The sequence below is a fragment of the Oreochromis niloticus genome, linkage group LG20 (genome assembly GCF_001858045.2).
Source record: "Oreochromis niloticus isolate F11D_XX linkage group LG20, O_niloticus_UMD_NMBU, whole genome shotgun sequence".
In the NCBI taxonomy this organism is placed as follows: domain Eukaryota; kingdom Metazoa; phylum Chordata; class Actinopteri; order Cichliformes; family Cichlidae; genus Oreochromis; species Oreochromis niloticus.
The window spans coordinates 17,508,760-17,528,095 of NC_031984.2; the positions used below are offsets into that span (position 1 = coordinate 17,508,760).

Consider the following 19,336-nt stretch of genomic DNA (forward strand, 5'->3'; position numbering starts at 1 on the left):
ACCATTACTTTTTATAGACAAGTTTGCTCTAGAGCAACAGGCTAACATTTGAAACTACTGAACATAACTTATCCAAAGAACATAATACAGCATAAGCACCTTTACTTCGAAAATGTTGCTGGTCAAACTAAATTACAATATAAGTAAGTTAGTCTGAACACATCTGTTCAGTTGCCCATTAATGTCAATTTCTAATCAACCAATCACATGGAAGCAGCTCCATGGATTCAGGCATGTACTGGTAGCTGTGGTCTAGACAACCTGCTCTGACTTAAGATCAAAGCGAGGATCAGAAGATGTGGGACGAAGGGCGATTTAAGTGACTTTGAACTTGTCAAGGCTGTTGGTGCCACATGGGTTGGTCTGAGTATTACAGAAACTGCAGATCTGCTGGGATTTTCCTGCAACACCAGAGAATAGTCAGAAAAGACAAAATATCCACTGAGCAGCGGTTCTCTGGGCAAAAATCCCTTGTTGATGCCTGAGGAAAATAGCCAGACTGCTTTGAGCTGATAGGAAGGCAACTGCTCTTCTTCTTGTGGCTGTTCCCTTTAGGGGTTGCCACAGTGAGTCATCTGACTCCATCTTACCCAATCCCTAGCATCCTCCTCTGTCACACTAACCCTCTGTAAGTCCTTCACTACATCCATGAATCTTCTCTGTGGTCTTTCTCTTTTCCTCCTACCTGTCAGCTCCATATCCAACATCCTTTGACCAGTATATCCACTATCGCTTCTTTGGCCTTGTCCAAACCATGTCCATTTTCAAATCTTCCTTGCCTCTCTTACTTTGTCTCCAAACCACTTAACCTGAGCTGTGTTATTTCCAGTCCTGTCCGTCCTGGTCACTCCCAATGAAAATCTAAGTGTCAACAGCTTACCTGCCCATTGGAAAATCAAACCTCAGCTTGCTCCTGCATGGCAGGGATAGAAAGGCAACAACCACTTGTTACAACTAAGTAACAGACGCAGAAGAGCATCTCTGAATGCAGAACATATCAAATCTTCAACGAGAACACCACATCCAGTCTTTATTGCTGCTGTATCATTTGGATGTTAGGGTTAAAATTTTGTGTTAACTACATAAAAGCTTAGATTCAGCCTGCCTAGTACCAGTGGTTCAGGCTGCTGGTGTAATGGTATGGAGGATAGTTTCTTGGCACACTTTGGGCTCCTTAGTACTTACTGAGCATCATTCAAATATAACAGCCTTCCCGAGAATTGTCCAACCTTTATGACCACAGTGTACCCATCTTCTGATGGATGCTTCCAGGAGGATAACTCGCCAGGTTACAAAGCTCATGGTTGGACAGTTTACAGTACTTAAATTACCTCCACATTGAGAACATCTCAGTCCAATAGAGCACCTTTGGGATGAAGAGGAACAGGAGATTCACATAATGGATGTGCAGCTAACAAATCTCCAACATCTGTTTTACGAGGAGTCATCGTTGATAATATGCCATGAAGAATTAATGCCGTTTTAAAAGCACGGGGCCATACCCGGGAATGCTTAACAAATAAAGTGGCCAGTTAATGTACTACTTGTTATGTTACATCTAATCATTACTTGGAGTATTAACTGGAGTCTTTTTACACTGTTGTAAGGGCACTGCTTATACTACAGATAAATACACGCAGTGTATTTGAATCATTTTCTGTAAAGTCTATTTTCACTTCGATTACTATTAACAGATACATTTACACAGATACTAACAGCACATGGTGCTGATGCAGTTGATGTGTGATGGGACCCTATAGACCCTAGTCAGTCAACTTGTTACTGCTATTAGTCATATACATACACACGTTTTCACACATCAGCTTACTAAAATAAGACCGTTTGTGTAGAAATGCAGTAAAGAGTAAAGAGAAGAACGCTGTCAATACCTTTAAAGCACTCCCAAGACAGATAATCTACAAAATATAGCCAAATAACTCTCATTACAGCAGTCCACTTTGAGAGATCACACACAAAAGCACTGGTTGTTATTTGAGGACTTGCAAAGAGTGCACGGGAGGCTCTTCTAAAATGAACAATAATCTGCTTAAAATGTTGTGCTTATGATAGTCATTTTATAATCTAATGAAACACTTCGGTCGCAGTCTGTTGGTCCGAGTAAGAAAAGCACAGCGGCAATACATAAGCGCACATTAACCACAAACACACAAAAAAAGCCATTCGGTTTATTTCGGCGAGGGAGATGAAATTCAAGATGAAACCTCATACTCATTAGTCACAGATTTCGGCAAAACAAGCTTGATATGAAGCCATTTAAGTTAAGGGATGCTTTTTCATCTACAAAGTAAAGCACTGCCCACACACAGCGATGGTCCACAGCCATAACTGAGAGTATACTTACAGAGAACATTTATCGTCCCTTCCAAGAACTTTAATGGCCTTTCTACCCAAATTAGGCAATAACAATCCTATCAGTGGTACAAAGGCCCTATCACTACACAACATTTCATCTCCTCCCCTCTTCAGAAGATGTTCCCATTAGAAGGAAAGAAAACCTAATCATATTCATCTGCAAGCTTTCTTTAATGGGATCCTATTAGATTTCCTGATAGAGGCCCCTCACTCCTAATACTACAGTCAATTTGCTGCTCCCATTTAGTCAAGCTGGTCTGTCTCTGATGATACCATCATCAGCTATTATATATGCAAGAGAAAAAAAGCTGGGTTTGCACACATTAAAGAAAGAGCTTTAATAAGTGCTATGAGAGAACGCACAGGCTCGCGTGTGCTTGCAATAAGCTAAATGCAAATTTTTCCCCTTTGAAGGCCGGGGTCATTTCTGACTGAGAAAGATGATGCTAAAGTTGGCGCGTGAGGTGGAGGTAAATTTCTCTCGGAAAGGAAAAAAGATGGATAAACAGTGAGAGGAAGTGATATTTTCTCAGCAGATGCTGTGCAGAGAGAAGACTGTCTGATCTCTCCATCAGCTCCCCTGCCTTCCTCTCTGGCTCATACCACACTCCCACATGTGCACAAACACACAGAATGATGGGCTTTCTGTATGCGCAAATAATCATAGTGTGCATGCAGGATCTGCACATGCATGCACATGAAGCATCTAGGTCAGGCGGGAAGGTCAGTTCTTGGTCTGAATAGTCACGTCCTCTGATAAGAGGACCAGCTCTCTCTGGATTATTAAAGTCTATAAGGGTCGGATGGGAGCTTATTGAGTGGAACTGAGTGCTCTTGTGAAGTTATGTGTGATGGATGGATTATCAGAGATGGTCTGAGGAGTGACAGACACGCAGATTTGTGATGATGGCAGTCCATGTCAGGTCAGGTCAGCGAGCCACAGCTCACAGCCCTTAAATACCTGATAAACTCAACCATTTCTGAAAGTAAGAGCATTAAATAATCACTGTTTATGAAAATTTATATGAACATATGCTTTGTAAAACAGGATTTTTATTGTATGTGTAAACTACATGCGCCATAATCTAAGATTAACTTAGTGAATGAACTCAGCTGAGATAAAATAAATATTTACAACTGAACCTACAACTGAATGTGCTGCAAGATTCACGTTGCTATTTCTGTGTTTTTATGAGAGGAAGATTCTATCAAAAAAAAGGGGAAAGCGAGAAAAAGATAGAGGGAGACTGAAATATGAAGAAGTGAGAGATGGGCTTCCACTTAAAGACACACTCCTCTCTAATTGTATGGGTATAGTCTAAATAATCCTGCCTAAGTAGGTAAATACACCATCCCTTGTGGTGCATTTACCTCCTGAAGTGCAGAACTCACCTACAGGAAGCAGTGCATTCATTGCCTATGTGTGTGTACGGGTTTGAGTAAGCCAGTACGCACACATACAGCAGAAAAAGAAACGTAATCGTAAAATGGACAGTGTTCTTGAATGGGTTCCCAACAGGAGATTAAGAATACAGCAAATAAACATTTTGTTTGACGCCTCATCATTGGTTATTATGCAACAATGAAAAAGCATGACTACATAAAGAAATGATGTTGATTATCGTCCATCAGTCTGTTTTGTTAACTGCTTATCTAATTCAAGGTTGCAGGGGCTGAAGTGTATCCCAGCTGACATAAGGGGAGAGGTGGGGTAACAGTAAAAATAATAATAAAAACTTTATTTGTATAGGACGCTTCAAAACAGAGTTATAAAGTGTTTCACAGTCTGAACATTTGTTAACTGTTTAGTTGACCTCATTGACTGTTACTGTAATACATTAATATTCTTTAAGTTATTGCCTAGCAATAATAACTACCACTATCTAGTTACAGCTTCTATTGCCAGACTTTTTCCTCTTTATTATTTGTCATATTTGCACACATCAAAGAAAAATCGTGACCATGTCCCACTGTTTTTAAAAGACAAAATGATTAATCAAGAATTAGATTATATTATTACCTAATTCTTAAACATTTTAGTATTCCTTTGCTTCATTAAATAAAGGATATATTAAAAAAATATGACTTCACAAAACTTTGATAAGTGATAAAAGTGAACTATTACACATTCCTTTACAGTTTGTCTTTTCTCTCTCAAATCCAAATGTGTGGCACTCAATATGATCAAAATGCTGTTCTACTTCTAATAATATATTCAGTTAAAGTCATTATATCATTCATTATATTCACTGCATCTATAAAGAATGTGTGGGAAGAAGAGTTATTTCATCAAATTTAACAATTCACATTTATAGACAAGCTTCACTATGAAAAACGCCTGTATTACTACAGTGGCCAGAAACGATGATGCCTCGTAAAAATATCTGTAGGGGTAGTAGACTTCGATTTTTATTGGGAAACCTGTCACAGGCCAATGAAGCTTAGCACTTTTGGGTTCAACAGAGTGAAAGATTGTTTCTCCAGGTCTCTAACCCTCAACCATCCATCCATCTGTCCACTCCTCTGACACTTCATGGCCAGTCACTCAGATGGAAGTAACTCTGATGACACACGGCTCTTCAGGGATGGGACAACCATCTATAATCACCCCCACAAATGTCACTGCAGGAAAGCAAGAAATAAGGAGGGGGAGGAACAACACAGGTAGAGGATATAGAAGAGGATGAGAGTATGAGTACAGCTAAGACACGAGCGAGTCAACAGAAAGATCAAGAAAGATATAAAGTCAGTGTTGATAGACATGAGGTTGGATAGGGCACCGTGGATAAATCTCGAGCCATGCATCATTTCTTTACATTTTGCTGCCAAGGAGTGAGACTTTTAATTTTAAAAGCCGACTTGAAATATAGTCCTCCAGACTTTCTGAAGTTCTTTCAGTTTTCTCTTGGACTTTGGCTGCTTCTTCACTTATTTTCAGTCTAGTCCTTGTACCTGAACATTTTCAGAGGGATGTTTTTTTTTTCCTTTTTGTTCTTTGTTTGCTAAGCCACTTATCACTGCTCTATGCATCATTCAACAAGTCCAACAAAGGACAGCAGACAGACAGCAACAGATGTCCTTTACAAAAATCCTCGAACAAAGACCTGAGAGATACATCTGGCCCTTCAGTGGGTCCATCAACTGTTCACTGAAGCATCATCAGAAATGGTGTCAGTGAAAGGGTGGCTGTCAAAAAGACATTTTAAGGGAGGCAAACAAGGACAAAAGGCTGAAGTACGCCAAATTACACGAGTGGACTGAAAATCAGTGGCAACAGGTCTTATAGTATGATAAATTTGAAATCTTTGGTTGATTATCAGTATGTATGGAGGAGGTCAGGAGAGTGGCACAACAGAGAGTGTCTGCAGCCATCTGTGAAACATGGTGGAGGCTCAGTCATTGCTTGGGGGCTCTAGTTTAGCCAGTGATGTTGGGGGTCTTATCAAAATTGATGGAATTATGAACATACAGAAGTAACGTCAGATTTTGATCCGCCAGTACAATCTGAAAAGCACCTGATTGACAACAGATTTATTTGTCAGCATGGCAATGGTCCCAAACATACTGCCAATGCAGTAAAAGCACACCTGGATACAAAACAACAACAACAAAAAGATCTCAACTCTCTGTTCTCTTGACAGAGAACATAAAGAAAGGTAGCCAGCACCCAAAGAAGAGCTTTGAATGTCCTTCAAGAAGCCTGGAGAACTATTCCTGAACACTAAAAGAAATCATAAGTTCAGACTATGCTGAAGAATAAAGATGATCATACCAAATATTTACTTTCAAGCATGTTGGATTTGGTCAACTCTGTTTTGCCGTATGCAGTGTAATTCTTTTTATGCTTGCACGTTTCAAAAAATTGCTTCACCTATTTCCCATTTTTATCTCATCATATGAAGAAAAGATGGGTGGATCAAGACTTTTGCATTGTACTGCATGTTTCGTTAAATAGTCCTCAAAAGACACACCAACATGGATTAATCAGATTCACATCAGCTATAATAATTTCACCTCTCCCCTATAACATATCATCACAGGCATGAAAACCAGCTGTGATTCTGATTTGTGGGGGCTGACTAAGATTTATGCAGGAATGACTGCTTCACAAACGTGCTTATTGAGAAAGATGAGGAGGTTAAAAATAGATGTTCTTTCTAAGGATGGTGATGTTTTGTTTGTAAAGGGCAGCTTCACGATCCTGCGAAGAGTACACTATTTATAAAACGCAGCTTTAAAACTCGAATTATATTCTAGGGAAATAAATGAACAGATAACATACAAATGCCTGAAGCTTAAGTTTAGTGGAAACAAAGGTCTTGTGTGAATAACTGCTCTTTGAATGGGAAGTTAATTGCAGCAATGACCTTGTTTTAAGCTACGGCAAAACATGATTCTTGGAAAGGCTGGAAGAGCTCCTGAGAGCTGCCTTATGGTTATTATAGATTCAAATTTTTAGAACATTAACTGCGATTCCCTTCTTGTTAAGTACTATTTAATATAAATTATGTACATTAGGAAATGAGTTTAGGTTTGCATGGATGTAACAAATCTGTGCATTGTAGATTTGTATTTATTATGCAAATATGATATCATCTCGAGACAGAGTTTCAGCTCCAACTTTAATTGGTCCCATGCTGTATAATTTCATCTGATGGACCCCCAGTGACTGACATGGAGGGCAGCCAGTGCCATCTGCACTAAACATGTCATCATATTCAGTCCAATATTTCATCTTTTGTTACTGCCTCTTTTACTTTGAAGGTTAGTTTATGCCTGTATGGTCTGTATGTTCTCTCTCTTAGCTGGCTGTGGCTGAGTATTTTCACCTGAGCCCTGCTCCCACCTGTGTCTTGTTTTCCAATCAATCCTCAGAGCATAATCCTGTCCTTGGACTCCCTACTCAGCCAAATTAAAGGTTCACTTTTTAAACTTTATCTTCATCTTTCTCCATGCCTGGTATTTAGGTCCTTGCATTTTCACATGTACTATGTTTTATCAAAAAAAAGAAAAGAAAAAAAACTGTGTTCAACAAATTTCTTTGAAACAAACTACTGCAAAAAATGATAAGATGAAGCTATCAAATGACTGCTTTATTAGGTGGATTACATCCTAAAAGTTATATATCTTAAGAATAGCTTATATTTCTGATATAAATACTACATCATAATGATTAGTGCTCTCTTTCTCACCAACACATAAGACAGTACATTTGGGAGCTTATAGAAAAATCCAGTTTCTATATGCCTCACTGTGAGATAGGGATATAAGTTACTTCCTCATTTAAATTTGCCAAGTGATGAGAAGGAAAGGCGGTAAAGAAACACACAGATAAATTGACAAAGTGAAAGGAATTACTCTCACTGCACTGCACGCAGAGGAGAGGTCATTATCATCACTCACTTCACAACCAATCGTACACTGAATCACCCTGAGGGATCGCTACCATTTCTCTGTAACACACACCCAGTTTGCTACATTATGACTCGGAACAGACCAACTTTGACACTGTGCAGCAGTTCCTCCCTCCATCACATCTCACAGCTTTGTGGTTTGTTTTCTTTCATTTATTTTTACTGCAGCAAAATGAGAATATTCAGATGTTATTAGTTTAATATTAAATGTTAAACATAAAAAAAAGAAAGCCTGTTTTCTGTTCTTTGCTAACATGACACTGTGTCTATCATTTTGGACAACATCTGTGTACTTTCTGTATCATGAAACCAGAACAATGTTGAAGCCAGACAAAGTATGATCCCCCCCCAACAGCATCAGGTGAGGTTTCCCGCCAAAACAAACTTCTCCCCCCCAAAAAATATAAATCCGCCTAAAACATTTTTGGCTTACTCTGACTGCACTCATTAAATCCTTACTGAACATCAGCATTGTCGTGATTCTATAATTTCAAGCATGACACCAATACCATATTATTTTTGATACCATGGGGGAGGATGACAAAAAGTTTGTTACTGTACACTTGGTCATTTTACTAATTTGCCATACCTGCTTTTGATTACCTGAATAATATTTTAACGCATGGCTAATGCAGCTCTCAGGTAGTTGCTAACATCAACGTGTCTGCCTGTTAGGTTAACGTTTATGATAACTGTTTAATACTTCAGTGTGTTTTTAAAACAGGAGCTTTACTAACCTTTTCATAGAGACAGACACTCTGCAAATTTGTTGTGCTACTGCAGAAGTGTTGAGCTGCTAGTGAGGGGAGGGGCTGTGTGGCCTGCCTGTCTGCAGCATCAAGTTGTGTGTAAGCTAGAGGAGACAAAGCCGGCAGTGTTTGTATTAATACTTTAATACAAACACTAATTGTAACTGTAAATAAGCATTAATCCAATAAAAGGTTTCAGTATAGATTAGTATTTGACACTTTAACACTGCATTGCAGAATTTTGGCAATAAAAGGTGCTATAAGTACCTGGTGACATCCCTGCTGGCCCCAAGGCAGTAAATAAAAACTATGCTACCTGCCATGCAGCAGTCAATTTCCAAATGATTGATGTCCAAAATGACATCAACAGCCTGCATTTTTTGGTCTTAGTGAAGACTTAAGGAGACAGAGTACTTGTAATCATCAGGTGTTGAAAAATGGAGAATATATTTATGCTGTGCTGTGTTGGTACAAAGTTAAAGTTTAAAATAAGGTATTTTTAGTGTGTAACAGGTTGTTATAACATTAGCATCTGTGTTACACGGTACTATAAAAATATGCTCTTAAATTATTTTTTATGATGCTGAATACAAAGTCCATTTGAAGCTTTTAAGTATCACTTCAGAAATCTACATATAATGATACAGATGCTTCAGAAGAGTACCATTAAGCAGTGTGAGTACACATATTTGCCAGGATATCAGTGAATAATAGCCAGGGACCCTGTTACAAGCTCTGCTCATTTATGTGTGAGCTTGTGTGTATGAACGCGTGTGAGAGTCAGTGTATGTGCCCGTCTTTGTAATTAGCGATTACCAGACAGCTATCAACATAACGCTTCAGTGAATCCACTTTCAAGAGTAACCAGGAAGTGCAAACACAATTACCAGAAGAGAAGAAGCATAACAACATTTAAATATGAATTACATCTGAGATAGAGACAGTCCCAAAGCTTGCACTACTGACTGCCTGCATACTGCTAAATTCACAAAAAAATAGTTCTTCCATTAACACGTTTGTGTAGTGCTTCCATATCTATAAGTGATATGCTAATACTTAGTGTGTACAGTCGGTTATGTACACAGTCATGATAATGGGCATATCTACAAGCATTAAAATACTTCAAAGCCCTGGAGGGCTGATATGAGTGGTTGTATAGATAAAAAAATAGTAATGTCTGCTGATAATTGAAAGAGAAGCCCATCTATTTCTGTGAGCCTGGATACACTGAACAGTGTGTCAGTGTGGCGGAGGTAAGGAGAAGAGAGGCTGAGGAACTTGGGCGCAATTACCTTGATATGTGGTTCAATTAAGCTTCAAACACGAACAAATGAAGCTTGCTTGAAACATGACTCTCTGGAGAAATATTTGAAAGCCGAGACTGATTTTTTCCCACTGAATGCAAGACAGCAACAAAATAGAATTTAGGTGAATACATGACGCATCTTTTACTTTGTGTTTAAACTCACAGGTTGGGCACACGGCAGCCTCCACAACATCAGTGTTTTATGTGTCCAACTGTGCAACATTAAAAGGATGAAATTCAGACAAGAGTTATATGACAACTTTCAAATCCCAACAATACACGTTCATCAGTCATTTTATTAGGTACATCTGTTCGACTGCTTGGTAACAATTATATCTTTACTGGATGTCATAGCAACCATATAGACATGGTAAAGACAGCCTGCTGAAGTTCAAATCGAGCATTAAAATGGTGAAGAAAGGTGATTTAAGTGACTTTCAACATGGCATGGTTTTTAGTGCCAGATGAGCTGGTTTGATTATTTCAGAAATTGCCGATTTAGACGCTATCTCTGGGGTTTACAGAGAACGGTCAGAAAAAGAGAAAATATCCAGAGAGCAGCAGCACTCTGAGAGAAAATACTTTGTTGATGCAAGAATTCAGAGGAGACTGAACTCCTTCAAGTTGACAGAAAAACAACAGTAACTCAAATAACCACTTGTTAATACCAGGGTATCTAGAAGACTATCCCTGAATTCACAGCATGTTGAACCCTGGAGCAGATGAACTACAGCAGCCGAAGGCCACATTTTGGAACGGGAAACTCAAGCTATCATTAGTACAGGCTCACCAAAATTTGACAATAGAAGACTGGAGAAATGTTGTCTCGCCTGATGAATTTCTGGTAGCTTCAACATTTGGTAAACAACATGAAAGCATCCTTCCTTGTATCAGCAGTTCAGGCTGCGTGTGGTGGATATTTTCTAAGCAAACTTCGGACCTCTTTGTACCAGCTGACCATTAATGCCACTGCCTGAGTATTGCAGCTGACCACGTCCACCCCTTTATGACAACAGTATACCCAACTGATGGCTGTTTCCATAAGAATAAAAGGGGGTCTACTGGGTTAGACCCCTTTTTATCTTAAAGTGGAGACTGCTCCAGGATAGAAACAACTGCATCATACTGTTAACACAACTTTGGCTCTTTGCAAGCACAGAACTAAACTAGCTGAAACTAGTATTTCAGATCATTTCACACAGTAACATGAAAGTAACGTAACAAGTAGCATAAGAAAAATCTTACGCTTGGGTGTAATTAAGTAACGTACTGCATTACTTTAAATTAATTGAGTTTACACAACAAAGAGGGGGAAATAACATCAACATGCACAAACATTTGACCACCCAGCATGTAATTAATTTCGATAATTAATTACATAATTTCAATACTTTGTGTGTTCAAAATCAGGATGTTAACATTGTTACTGTAACCATGTTTGGATGCCAGTGTTAGCAATTAGTCCAAAGCTATGTATCTGTTACCCTTGTAAATTATTGTATCTGCAGTAGTCACTAGCATGACTGAGATCCCTTGCACAAAAACAGTTTTGGCTTCTATAAATGTCATAACCACTCCACTGGGGTTCATTTTTAATTGGGAAAAAAAACAAAAAAAACATGTCCACGTCGATACTGGAGTGAGGGGTTTGATTGACAGGTGCCGTGACACAGGCAGCTGTAGCTGACAACTGTTTGCTAGGCTTCACTAACCCTAATTTCAAGTCACTGAACTTGACCTCTTCATCATGTCTGCTAGCCAAAAATCACTCACTACACAGTCTGATGATTATTTGTGACATTTTTACTGTATCTCTTCATTTGTGTTAATGGACAGATACCAAAGAACTGTCACTTTTACATTTGTAAGTTGTATTTTCGTTTCCAGTAGTCATCGGCGTAACTTTGTGCTGAACATTGGGGGGGGTCTGTCTAAATAAAAAAATTAATCTGGGTAAATTCCCAGATGATTGAGTAAAGAACAACAACAGATCAACAGCCTATTTATGCAAGATAATTCAAAATTTTTTTGGGGGGGTTATATTGGTTGGGTCTAATTATTGGGCGGGGGGGGGTGTCATAACCCCCGTAACCCCCCTGGAAATTACGCCCCTGCCAGTAGTGCTCACACTCATTGTCACACAAGAGAAAACAGTGATTGGAAGCATTCGCACGACCACAATTATTCTGACTGTTTGCAATTGACTTGTGACCTTGCTGGCTTTGAAACAGCTGCTTCAAAGGTACCAGTTATGCACCCACTAACAGTCAGTTGCCATCTACAAAGCAACTTTGGTCTGTCCAGACACTTGTCTATAAGATAGAGTCTGTCTCTTATTAGACAGTTATCATTTTGAAGGGTCAAGCTGGCAATTATATGTAAATCTGTTGCTATCAGCATACACAAATATCAACATTAATGACTAACATTCAGACTCCAGCCAAAACCTCAGAGATGTGGAACAGAAATTCCTGCACAAATAGTGACTTAGTTGCTACAGAATGAAAATTTACCTCTAAAATGACATAAGCACTCTGCAGCCTTGCTTTTACACGGGAATATAACTGGACTACAACCAGCTGGCACCCAACTGGGCTGAGTTCCCTAATGCAAAAAGATAACACGTAGACCAGTTCTGCTCATTGGCTCAGACTGATTGCAAAATGCTGCCAATCTCTGTGTTTATAATTGAGCTATTATTATTAATATCATTATTATTATTATTGCAGTTATTTGCAAACCTTCACCAATGTGTTTGGTCACCCGGAGTTTGAGGCTGTAGCATATTCAACCTCGGTCCAACCAGCAGGTCACAGCAACTACAATCGGCCTGACAGCAAAGAAATTCAGTGCCATCACCAGGCAACAACCGATTTTGCCTAGTCACAAGGAGGTTGCCATCTAAATTTTATTATCATATGCCTGGTCTTATGTTTAACATGAAACCAGGCAATAAGACCTGCAGGTTTGCAGGTCAACATTACCTTAACATGTCTAAAATAGAAAAGGTTGACATTTTATAGTGTAATCAATCTACTCCAGTCGTTATGTATCTAATGATATTCAATCATATCTAATTCTTTTTTAATGATCAGCACTTGATCATTTGAGCCCTTCCTTTACTTTAACAACTGCTGGTATTGATTTTCAAAGATGAAAAGAAGCAACACTGTGTGACGAGATAAGGCTGGAGGTGAGAGGGGACAAAGAGAAAGGGCCACAGCCTGAGAGTTCAGGGGTCATCTCCACACTGCAGTTAAGTCTGCCGTCATTACAGCAAGGTGACCGAACGGCTGGTTCCCGCACAGATTTCACACTGAGATCAAAGAGATGAAAAGACAGAAAAAAAAACCACATTAAGGGAAAGGGTGTGTAGCGAAATGCAAATGTGAAAAAAAGAGACATCAGTGAGGAGGAAACAAAAAGGAAGGGAGGGATTTGAGGGTGACCCCAACAGAGACAAAGACCAAACGAGACAGAGGGAGGAGAGATAAATTGATGGAAAGAGGGAGAGAGAATAGTACATTTCTGGATGTCAGATCTACTCTGCCTCTCATTCAGGTCACAGTGATTTCATTTGTTTAACTTGGTCAGACCATTTCCTGCTGTCGAGTGTGAATGTGTACTCGTGGGCTTGGTTGTGTGCTCGTAAAGCATTTTGTGTGCTTCCGTGAGCGTTTGTGTGTGCAGTTGCCTATAGCAGTTACTGTCAGTGGGTGTTGCTGTTTTTCATTTCTTGTACTGCACGTGACTGTAATGCAACAACATAAAACTCAATGGTGATGCAATTTTTTTTTTAATTTCTCTGGCTCAGCTCTACCAGAAGGCTACTGCAAAATTTTTGCAAACCTAATTCAATGTCAGCACATCAGTAGGTAGCCACATGTGCCAACAAAGTCAATTTAAGAGGCCAACTCAAGGGCCCTGGTGGGTGCAGCGGGTCTAGAACGATTGACTTGATTGGAGTGTTGAACTATTGAACTTTTTCTCAAAAGGAGATGGGAATTAATTAAGCTCTGCTTTACTGTTTGTGTCTCTGCTTCCATGTGACTGCACAGGTGAATCCATTTTTCATGCAACACAACTTGTAATATGCTATGGAGATGTTTTTTGGATTAATTTACTGTCTAGCCAATCAATTTAAACAGATCAAGTGATTTAGTGTGAAAGCGGGGTTAAGTAAACAGTCCACACAGGCTCACTGGCTGTGTCCTCCTATTTATTATTAATTTACCTCTCTATATTGTCTAAATATTGGTCTTATTTTAGAGCTCAGTCATTTATTCACCCTAGAAACACATTTATTCCTCAACTGTCATCCATTTCAGTAACACAGCCAGCCCTTATTCTCAGTTCTTTGATGTTGCCTGTTGTCATGGGGACCTCGTGAGTGCTGCGATGCTGAGCAGCATACAGAGTGCCATGTCACTGCGGTTAAAAGGGTTACATTAACATCAGCAGCAGGTTACATTTGAGCGTGGCTACATTACCCATTAGCGGCACCAAAACCCATTTGTGGTAGCAGGGCCAGCGCTGTTAGCATTTAGCACTAATCTAAATTATCAGTGGTGAGCATTCAACCCATTTGATTTAAGTGTAATTCATACTTGACTAGTTTTTGAGAGCTGCAACTTCAGAGGCGCTCTTCTCTGTGTACTCTAAACCTTTAAAATAAACTTTGTAGAGTTGAAAATACAGTAAAAATACACTTTTCTTTACTTCACGCGACTGAAGAATATCCAGCAAAGGTCGAGCTCACTCCATCACTGAATGTGAATTCAGGGGAGAGCAGCAATTGATACACACAATTTGCTGCTCATCCCTCTTTGAATCAAAGATGCTTCTGTCAGATTGTTTATCTGTGGCCAAGAATATTGGCTAGCTGCAGGCAAAGCTTATCACATACTGTTTTACGCTGCCTGACTTATTGACTGTGAACATGGCCAACATGGCTCTTCTCATCAGTGTCCAACACGACGGAAGCATCGACTGTACGGATCTATGACCAAGCCTGACTGAGAGGCAGTCAATGCACCTAACTAGAGCTGGCTGGTGCCTCTAAATCTGCTTTAGGCTGGGCAATGTGCTGTCCGGTCAGAGTGTCTATAATAACAACATGTCACAACTTGACACGTCCTTCCACGAAAAGGAGGCATGATAGAAACCAGTGAAATCTAAAGAAAATGTTCTAAAATATTTTAAACTCGAGAATCAAAGACTATATAAATAGCAATGATGACCTAAATCAAGTTTGGCATAAGTTAACAACAGTCAGCATGTCAGGATGCGTCTGTGTTTATGGTGAAGGTAGCTGTCTGGATGTGAGTGCTAGTGGAGAAAAGTAGGCTGCAGGAGAAACTAGGGCATCACTTAGACTCAGGAGAGGTGTCTCCAGCCCAGCCTCCTGTCCTATTTCACTGCCTGGCGAGACTGGCATGTGTGCTTGTGTGTGTGTGTAATTCAACAGAGGGGGCACCCTGGGCAGTCTGGGGAAAGCTTCAGGCACAGGAGGCAGAGAGATAACAGGTGAGCTCCAGGGATGCTACCTGCAGGAGAGATGAGGGTCCAGTGACAGGCCTCTTTGCTGGGGTGGAATGGATGTGCTGAAACCCCCAGGGCACAGACCAAATGTCAGACAGTCTGTGCACACATACTGGAAAACTGCTCTGAGCTTTATTGGAATTTGTCACCTGTGTGTATGTGAGTAAGTGCGTTTGCCTGTACGTGTGTTTGCTCCAACTGGGCAGATGACTCACAACAGGAACAAGGCAGCACAGACAGGTGGGGGAAGTGCACATGTAGGTGTTTTTGTTTGGCTGTGTGGGTGCAAGAAATAAGCTGTCGAATGTCACTGTAAATATATGCTGTACGCTTTTACAAGTATGCACCATACAGCACAGCACACACTGTGCTTCCACACCTACAGTGCATCCACCCATCTGTGTACCTACTCACGCAATGTTTACTGTACTATGGTAGGCATTATTTATCTACTAGTCCCCATTCTCCACTCCTCTGGAGCTTTCCAACACATCACTAATTCATCCCTGGCATTTCCCCTCCACTGCTAAATTTGAACTGAAATGCTGGCCCTTTAGTGTTGGGCCAAGTTACATCCCAGTTCTTTCTGTAAGCGTATACCCCGGCAGGGTACATCCCACACGGAAACTTTACCGTTCTACGTCAAGAGAGAACGGTATTTTCGAATCAGAATAGAGATGTAGGCTAATGTGCAATCGTGCACAGCTATTAGATCTTTGGCCGTGTAGGTCAGGAGCAACAGAAGCACGGAGTTAGGTGGGTGTGGGTGTCGTGTCAGGTTGCTAGGTTAGGTTTTGATGGGAGACTACACTGGTCATGTATCGTGACATGTAAAGAAGACAGGGTTTGTGTTGCAGTATCTGTTTAACAGCAACTGTGGATACAGCACACAGCAGACTTAACTAAAACTATGTCAGAAGAGAAGCAGCTATTCGCATCTGCTCAGGATTCACTCTACATGGCAAAGAACTCAGCAGATAACTGTACAAAATTAAAATTGAACTAAAAATGATTAACAGGTTTTTTTTTACATTTATAGTTTGATTAGTTCAAAATGGTTCATTAGAGTTACAGTTATGGGCTGTACTGATGAGGAGCCATTCTGGAAAGCAGAGAGGCAAAAGAAACCCACTGACAGCACCAATTAACCTATTACATCATATTATTACATTGGGCAAACTTACATTATTAGGAAAACTTCCAAAAGAATGATTTAAATACATTATATCAGATCAGGTTGAGCTTGACCTTCATCAGGATTAGGCTCAGCAGTGGGGTTGAACGCCGCTGCTATGGAACAGCTCGACATCCTAGTTTTTCATTTTGTATTTATTTATTTTCAGACAGTAAGGTAACCAGATGCGTAAATAGGGAACATTAGCCGAATAGATAAGCCTCTACCTAATGTTTCAGGTAACACTGAGAGTTGCCAGCTCTTATTCATTTGAGACAGATTTTCTGTCCATGCAGGCTTTGTCCCCGTTTTCACCAGATCACCAAAATTACTAAAAGAAGCATGTATGTATGTGTGGGGGTTTTTTAGCATCCAAATATCATGCAAAATGAAAGCAAACAAAACTACTATTAAAATGATCGGTCTTTGTTCTTCTGGTTCTGGCAGAGAGAAATAGAGAGAGGCAAGCAGGGAAAATGAGAAACAGACATGCTTTGGAGACACAAAAGATTAGGTAAGAAATTGGAAAGCAGTTAAGTAGAGCACATTGACAGTATGTGTAACTATCTAGCTAAAAATGTAGCTTAGTAAAGCACAAAAGGTAACTGTGTGCAGATGACTCATCTGACGTCATGCCTGTCTACAGAAACAGGTTGTTTCTAAAGAAACAAAGAAAATTTAGAGGCAAAGCTTTAACTGAGCCTGGTTCCTCTATTTGGGATGATAATCGGCGGGGGCTTCATGGCACTGTGAGCAGATCAGGAGAAAATGTTCCAAACAGTGTATAAAAACTTGCTTTTCACTTCCTCCAGGTGTTACGAAATGCTTTCACAGATCAGTCGTTGCTGACAATAAACAAGTAGAAAGTAGAAAGTTAACAATATCAAACAAGGTAATCGCACTTTTGCTCCACAATGAAGTAAGATTACAAAATGCTGCAAAACATAGCGTGCTCACTACTGCCTCTTGAGATGCAGAGTGGTATTACAAGGTTAGACAGGCTGCTGCCTAACCTCAAATACAAGCTACTTTCGACTGCTGACTAATTCACAAAGGGCTACCAATATCTTTTTCTTATTAGGGAAATGTGTAAACCACTACAATATGGCACCAGAATGATCTGTAGACCGAATATATCGACATATCTGACATAAGGAATTAAAATAGATGTTTTAACTGTTTTAAAATATATATTGCACCTTTAAAGACAGAAGTATTAAGTCATAGTTTAAACCGCCACATAAAGACAAGTAAAAGGCTGTTGATCTAGCACCTGCCAAAACAGTAAGCAGACCATCAGGTGAGGTCCCCTGATGTAGTGTGGCACCGAGAGGAGAGGGTGTTTGAGCTGAGCTACTCTTACATTTCATGTATTGATTCTGTCCAGATTGTGTCTTGACTGATGGAGTATGTATGTGTGTGTGTGTGTGTGTGTGTGCGTGCGTGCGTGCGTGTGTGTGTGTGTGTGTGTGTGAGAGAGAGAGAGAGAGAGCGAGCGAGCGAGGGAGCAGTGGGTGGGTGGAAGTGCAGAAAGGGGGGCAGGCTACATGCAAGCACTATTAAATTTTAATTTCAGAAAGGTCAGCTTTTCCTCAAGGTCAAACATAAAAATAACCTTCAAAGGATGAGTGGGATGGAAAAAAAAGTGACTCTGCTGGGCTGCTGGGGAATAAACCAGCGCACAGAAAAAAAAAGCAATGGGCAAATATGAAAGGGACAGCTTGTTAACATACGCCATAAGCCAATTAGTAACCATGGTGATGAACGGAGGAGCGAAGAAACATGCTGTCTTTGACAGAAATAAGCTTTCAGATCAGGGTTTGCGGTATGTTTTACCTACTCATACATATGCGTAAATATGGTAGACATGTGGCTAACAGCACTCTTATGCATGCAAACGTGTGTTTATTACGCACGCTTACACTAACAAGAACATCGGGATGATTTAAAGCTTCCATGTACTAATAGGATCAGCTGGGAAGGATGGAAGATGGGTGAATCCAGGCATCACAAATAATTTCCATCACCCATCACTGCTAATGCCACTAATTCTAACCCATCTGACAGTGATCTCTAATGCTGTACACCGTCAATCTATCATGTTGTTTGGCATGCAGCCGTCCTCCCCTGACTTACTTCTATATATGCAAAAACACGTAAATACGACCGACCACATTTACACACAAAAAACGAACAAAAAAACAAAACAAAAAGACAAAGCATCAAAGCAACGCAGTTATGAGATTAAATGAACTTTTCACGGTTTTCTTATTCCTAATAGGAGCCAAAAGCATTAGTCAATAACACCTTAAAAAAAGCGTACTGTGCTGCTTTTCAGACTCACTAGACTCATCAGCAAAGATATGGATGTTAGGAGACTTTGAATCACAGCGTGAACAACAATTCCATCTGTAAGGCTTAGAAAAGGGAAAGACAAGCTGTAGACACAAATTGCATGCATAAACATCAAAACTCGTATAAATATTAGAACACTATTCGGGAAGAGAAAATCTTATGTGAAATGTTTGTCAGTTTCTTATGGATTAAAGAAAGCAACGCTATAATCAAAGTGAGCATCAATAGATGACTTATTTAGTCTCTTGCTCACTTGATTGCCTCTTAACCGGCTCTATGTCCACTTAAAGGGATTGCATTAACCTCTGCCACTCTCTGTGGGCAGATGAGCTGCTCCCTCACCCTCCCTTTAAGATGTGCTCTGTATTAAACTCTTCCTTCTTTGGCTGCGATCCCTGTTTTGGCCTATGTCCAAACACACACA

At 40.0% G+C, this 19,336-nt stretch overlaps 1 protein-coding gene across 3 annotated transcripts in view; it reads right to left on the reverse strand.

The window, feature by feature from the left end:
* Nucleotides 1–19,336, reverse strand: part of kcnd3 (potassium voltage-gated channel, Shal-related subfamily, member 3) — a 110,017-nt gene that overhangs the window by 22,956 nt on the left and 67,725 nt on the right. The gene's annotated exons all lie outside the window — the stretch shown is intronic.